Raw genomic sequence first — 7,652 nt, forward strand, 5'->3', positions numbered from 1 at the left:
CCTTAACCCATCTGTAATGATAAAACCCTCATTCCAGAGGTTAATGACACAATATACACACTATTCAGGCGGAGTATTAGTACCCCAAACTAACACATACAAGACATAGAGTGCAGTCACCATCACACACACTCATATTAGACACATATTTTAACTGTTTATCTTCAATGTTCGCTTTTCATTATATCATCTCTAAAAAGATTTAAATTTTAAGTAAGATTTTAAACTTCACATTTTACTGTAGCTTTTACCTAATTTTACATGGTCTCTTAACCAGTTACAAAGCATGTCTGTTCATTATTCATTTCATCTTAGAAAAGTCAGCTAGGTTGTTTTGGTTCATTATCACTATTTTGTTCTTTAGCAGGCCGATAACAAAAAGACAGCCACAGTTACCATCCCTTCCTCCACTCAAGCAGTCTCTCTCACTATAAACAAATAATCTTTTCAACAGCCTCCTAAGACTGTAATTTAGACAAAATGTAATATTAAATTTATTACATTAACCTTTTACCATTCACCTTTGTTATCCAGACTCTTCTCAAATCTACAAAAGCCTGTCTTTATCTTTAGCCACCACCATGCCTAACGACCTTCAGGAGTTAAAACTATGTTATAAACATATTAGCTCAACATTAACTCTTCTATACATTTTACTTGCCCATATGGCAACCAACATCATGTCCCTCATATAATTAAGTTTTGTTACTGTCTCCGCAGAAAATAATGGCAATCCCCTCATGGAATCAGCTGGCTTTTGAAAGTCCACTCCCGTTAATCATTTATCTTTAATTTTCTTCTCTTCAGGGTGTCGTCCCCTGGCATAGTTGCAGACACTTGTCACAATGAAAAACAAGCCATACAATCAATGCGGTTTCTGGTGAGTGGTATAGAGGAACTCACATTTCTGGGTCAGACTGCCGTAAAGTTAATTTTAACCTCACAGCGCATCTCACCTCTCAATGCTCTGCTGACCCCGGTGGCCTCCAGTAATCAGCGCTCAACTCTCATACCTTTCTCACAAATAACACCTCCATCCGGAGTTGCCCAATGTTTCGTGACCCCCTGCGTTGGGCTGTCCCCTGGCCAGGAAGATCATCCCGTCATTGAGTAGCCACTCGTACACACGTACACACTGGTGTCCGCTCTTTCCCAATACAATCAGTTTTCTTCAACAGAACTCAGCCGTTTTCTGGAGCTTAGGAAAGGCACGTTCAAGAGTCACCAGAGCCATTCCGATTGCCTAATAGTGTTCACAGGGAGACAGGTTAATAACAACAGTATTTAATCACTTAAATCCATTAACTATCTTAAAAGCAGCAACCTAGCTACTTAGACTATACTCAGTGAATTTAGATCACAACCGTACATTCAGTGTACTTCATCTGTAGCCGGAGCCATCGGTCCTGAATGGTGGAGACTAAATGAGACAAAGTTGTTACTGGTCCTAAAATACGCTAATCAAAATGTCACCTCTATCGTTTAAGGTCTGTATTATTATTTTAAAGACTTCTTTAAAGTCATTCAGTTTTACTTAAATCCATTTACAAATACAAATTGCCCTCTGAATGGCAATGATTTCTTTTAACCTCTCCATGTCTATGATTTTCAACTGAAACACTGTGCTTTACTATCAATAACTTATTTTAACTTATGACACAGGCTCAGATAACAGCTTTTAGCTGACATTGAATGAGAGATAGACTCTGAGGCATTCAGGACTGGTACACTGCATTTTCATAAAACTTTTAACATCAGACTTTATCTACCATCTTTTAACTCTAGCCCAGCTTAAGGCATCTTTGCCAGAAATTACATGTGTTTTCAAATAAACATAGTTTTACAGTTGTCCTTTGCCCACGTCAGGGAATCTAGACATTACAAATTTACCCTCAGATTGAGTCTCTGTCGCACTGGCTGTTTCAGCCACAGCACACATCAGATTTAGATAAGCGAACTGTTTCATTACAGCCAATAGCAGACTCATCTTTTGAAAGCAAAACATCAGCTTCTAGCTCTTTCATGGTCAACACTTTTCAAGCTGTTTGTTTAATCAAATGCCTTTCAACACATTTTACATTTAGCAACTGTTAATTCAGTAGCCTACTACTTCTGCTTATTTGTTCTTACATAAAAATAATTATTCTAGTTCTCAATAACGTTTCACATTTCTCAATCTCAATTACCATAGTTTAATATTTGACTTAAGTTTTCTCTTGGAGTTTATCAATCTCCAATTAGGATTTAATTTTGACGAGGCAAGCACTCTCTGCTTGTGATACTTTTGCAGTTATTGTAAATCATCTGTGAGATTAGTCTCTCTATATACTCTAAAATCTTTTTTTAAATGTTTAATTACAACACAATCATCCTTTTAGTTACTTTTATATATTTTATCACATTTGTTGGAGTCATTATCTGTAATTTTATCTCAACCTGTATTCATCAATTCACTTTTAAAAATTACTATTATAGATCTTTTCTTTAAAAGGATTCACTTTAAGACTTCAATCTCTTGACCTTGTTTTTATCTCTTACTCTTTCTCAGACGAAAACTTTAATATCGTTATATAAACACTGATCTACTTTCAAACCCACATTATTACCAGAAATGTGCCACTATCACATTTTAAAACACCTTCTCAGTGGGCATTTAAAGTTACATGTTAGATGGTCCTGCTGACCACAATTAAAGCACTCTCTGTCGGCTCCAACTTACTGCACACTCTTGAAGCAGTGTGTGTCCCATTCAGGAATGTAAACAGAGCCACTGATTAAGCAGTTCTCTGTATTCTTTTACCGTCCACCAGTGGCGGATTTAATCACAATAGCCAAATCATAATCTTCATCACAAACATTGGCCGCACATTAATTTTAATAAGCTGCATCGAAATGCTCAAAATTTCTAAGTTGTTTTCACAAAGTTTTCGTTTAACTTTAGTCATACTTGTCCAGGGAAATTATCCTGACCCATAATTTCATTTATAAAACAGACAATATCTTTTGCTTCAATGACTTAATATCAACAAATATCCACCATTATACATTATTGATTTCCAGAATTTTTTGTCAAAGTTGTCTTTACATTTTACTAATTTGGTATTATCATCAACAACCCTAATTACAGAACAAGTACTTTTATCTAACATCCGGAAACCGAGGTGAATAAGCAAACCCTGTTTCTGTACCCCCAGCATAGCTGGACCCTAGGTTCAAAACACAATGGTTATCAAACTAAAACTAAACCTAATTTCAATCATTATTTTACCATTAAAATATAGAATTTTTTTCCATTTTGCTTAATGAAACATTCCTTATCTTTATATCACATTAGTCCCCGTTAATCATACTCAATGCCTTATTTTTATTCTGAAACTCATTTTTCATACCATTTAATCAGTTAATTTGACTTCCATAAATTCTATCAGACATTTTATTTTCATCACATATAGTTTTCTACTATATTCCTTCCATTTTTCCCTACATGCTCAATTCCTTCATTATCTAACCAGTACATGATTGTTTGCTAACAATCCCCACACACATATCTCACACACCAACCTTTTTGTTTTTCGGTTCCCTCTTCCATCAAGTCTCTCACTTACAGTTCCCTCTATTTCAGACAGACAGCCTTATTGCTGCTTGCTACTTCAATCCTTATCATGTAAATTTAAGTTCTCAGACATCTAATGTCATGCATCCATTTACTGGATGAAGAAGTAAAACCCTATTTCTCTCGACAGTTCTTTTTAGCTGCCCCTTTAAGACAACAATCCATTGTTTGTCCACATTGCTTACACATGTTGAACACAGCCATAACAACCTTTTTTGTTTCTCACTGCCCTGTTCAACTGATTCTCGCACTACTTTCAGTCTAGTTGTGCTCAGTGTTCCCTCCCTGGGGAAATCATGGTATTTTCTCAGTTTTTTCAATATCGAAAACATAAATTTTCCCCCATAATTTTCTCATTTGATAGAAAAACCGGTGTATCAAATTTTGCATGCTTACCTTGAGACTTACCCATATTGGCTGCTTCTCTGTTCTCTGTGGATTTCTCTTCAACGCGCGTTTTCCTGATCTGTTAGGCGTCCCCAACAGACCCGATTTTTCCTTTTAACCCAAATCGGTCGGGTTGCACTATTAGTGCCCTCCTAATTAAGGTTTACCAAAAACTGTTCTGGTTCCCCCTAATTAGCCTCAGTACCTAAAAACAATTTGCTCCGTCGTGGAACAACTAATTTTCAGGTTACCTATCTGTTTGAAATCTCTTGATCTGTTACAGACCTCAATTAATCTCAGATAATTTTCTCTCGCATCTGTTTGAAACCTCTTGATCTATATATAGATCTCAATTAATCTCAGATTACGTACCACAGAAACAGCCCTCAGCCAATATGGTTCACTCACATTTCATACCCGAAACAAAATACTTTTCCCCAAAAGAAAATATTTTAGACGTCTCTTACCAGAGATATGTTGGTTGCCACGGGTTCGCTTTCTTTTGATTCCAGTGGACCCCCTCCCGGACCGATAGCGGTCGGCCCCTCTCTCTCAAGCTTACGAGGTAGAGCTGGAACTGTTTAGTCCAGGTGGTCAAACACCGTCCGCTCTCAGGTCCAGAAGGCACTTCCAAGGAATCCCACTCTGACACCAAAATTGTTGTGGCAAAAATTCTGTTAAACATCATCACTGCGTAAGAGACACTCAGAGTCAAATTAATAAAAAGGAAAGTATTTATTCTTGCAAGAATAGGTTCAGTCTAGTACACAGAAGTTACGCTGTGCAAGAGAGTGACACACAACAGGAAGATATAAGACAGCCTTTATACTCTTTTCAAGGTTCCTCCTGACCCGCTGTACCTTTCACCCACTCAGATAAGGTCCTTACTGCTGTTCAGTTTCTACTTAAAGACACAAACTGGTACTGAAATAAACTGGCCAAAACTGACCGTCTCTAAGGTCTGAGGTCCTGTCCCATATGTTCCTGAAAAGTCACGCACAAGCACGTACACACATATACTTTTATACATTGAATAGGTTCTTTCTCTTATGATACCTGTTTGGGATCAATGACTATTAAAATTTCCACAACACTTTCATTCTAACAAATCTATCTATCTTTCTTTCTAAGTAATCTATCTTTCTTTCTTTCTAATTAATCTTTCTTTCTTTCTAACTAATCTATCTTTTTTTCTTTCTAACTAATCTATCTATCTTTCTAACTAATCTATATTTTTTCTTTCTAACTAATCTATATTTTTTCTTTCTAACTAATCTATCTTTCTTTCTTTCTAACTAATCTATCTTTCTTTCTAACTAATCTATCTTTCTTTCTTTCTAACTAACTAATCTTTCTTTCTTTCTAACTAATATTTCTTTCATTCTAACTAATCTATCTATATTTCTTTCTTTCTAACTAATCTATTTTTCTTTCTATCTAACTAATCTATCTTTCTTTATTCCTAACTAATCTATCTTTCTTTCTTCTTAAAGTTTGTCTCATCAAACTTTTTTTTCTAGTTATTCTTATTTTTCTTACCCAAAATTTTCTGACTCTAACTCCTCCCAGAGCTTTAACTCTACAAACTCCAAACTCGGGTCAGACCTTCAGACTGTTCTGACTCGGTGTGCTATATCTTTTCAAACTGATTTGACTTTCAGATTTCTTAAAATGTAATATTAAAAATCATAAAAATCCCATTGACTTTCATTGCAACAGTTCAAATTGAGCCAAGACTACGGTGGCCCAGTAGTGCACAATAAATAAACTCAAATCTAAACTCCCTGAAACCCTACATGTAGACTCCATTAAACTACCATTCAAGATGGATCACCAGCTTCCTGACGGACCGGCAGCAGCGAGTGAGACTGGGGAAACACACATCCAAGACTCTCACAATCAGCACTGGTGCCCCCCAAGGGTGCGTTCTCTCCCCACTGCTCTTCTCCCTGTACACTAATGACTGCACTTCTAAAGACCCCACTGTCAAGCTCCTGAAATTTGCCGACGACACCACTGTCATCGGTGTCATCCGAAACGGTGACGAGTCTGTAATGTAGTCATTACATACTTTGATCGATATTTTTGGTAAATGCAGACACCAACATCCTGGGCCGTACAGCTGTTTTGTGTTGCACTCTGGACTGCTTTAACCTCAGGTGGAAAGTCCTAGGAAAAATGATCATGTTAAGCTTTGCAAACCCTGTAAACTGTAAACTTTGTTTTCAATTCCCAGCAATACCTCTGGTTGCAGATTTTTCACCAAGCACAAGGCATGGTAAAGGCGAAGGTATACCATCTTTCATCTCTGCCATCTACTCCAAAAATGATTTAACAGAATCAGTTACAGTTACATAAAAAAAAAATATTACTATATATATATATATATATATATATATATATATATATATATATATATATAAATCAACATTTAACGCCACAGTTCCTTCCATCATCTCAGTTCCTTCCATCATGTTCCATTGCTTTGGACTGGACACAGTCCAATCTTCTAAGGGACACAGTCCAATCTTCTAAGGATGCAATATTTCTAAAAGCATCTCTGAAATTGTTTTAATTATTTTGATAATTTATTATTTATAAATCATTATGTATTTGGCACAATTTGTAATTACATGAAATAGTGTGTAAAAAGAATTACAGTAAGAAAGTCTTACTTCAGAATTTCCATGTCGAGGTCAGATATTGTTTTTGTAGTAATGTCATAAACCCGTTAAGTAAAAATAACAGTAAGATCTATTACATATGAAAAAGCAGTGGCTACTGCAATATGAAATGGTGGTCCAGTTTAAAGCAGCCTGAACCTGGAAAAATGGGAAAAGGAAAGGAAAAAAAACAACAACTAGTAATATTTCATTAGTATATAATTTGTTTTTACCCAAATAATGAAGTGGCATTCCATCTCTGGGTTATCTCCAGGTCCAACAATCCTTGGAAAAAGTATTTTCTGGACATCTGAAGCATTCTGAAATGAAGCAAACTGGAAACATTCACTTCTGAGACATTTATGACGCTATTATGTCAAACTATTAGTCTTGATGCTTATGCTGAAAAAATATGTGCATTTTGTACTGCACATTTTGTAAATACCCCAAGAACTTTCAAGTGCACGTCTGACTGTTGCATTACTCTGCCAATCTCTGTGCCATAGAATGAACGTGTCTGTGATCAGGGCCACAACCTGAAAGCCAAAAACACAGGTTTTAGTGTTTATATAACAAACTATAAATGTCAGAGGTAAGTCATAGATTCTGTTTGAATAACTTCCTTAGTTTCTTCCGCAATTCGAGCAATGCTGCAAATTGACAGCCTTTCAACAACAACAAAAATGTTTTTTATTGTTATATAAACATATACAGTATGGGGTGATGCACATACATATTAAATGTATGGATAAGACAACTTTTATAATGCTTTATAGAATTTCATACTTACATTATCAGTTAGCCAAGGCATTGCTATACTGCTTGTGTCACTCAACAGATAAGGGGGAGAATAGATTTCAGGTCTCTCAGAAATAAAATGGCAAAGCGAGAAATCCTGGCAATGACATCATATTCTTTCCTCTTTACAGCGTATAGTTTGGAGGTTGTCTCCTAATGATGAAAAAGTACAGCGAATTACTATTAACAGT

This window comes from Siphateles boraxobius, unplaced genomic scaffold, assembly GCF_051911475.1.
Source record: "Siphateles boraxobius isolate OS27281-9 unplaced genomic scaffold, OSU_SipBor_1 89, whole genome shotgun sequence".
NCBI lineage: Eukaryota > Metazoa > Chordata > Actinopteri > Cypriniformes > Leuciscidae > Siphateles > Siphateles boraxobius.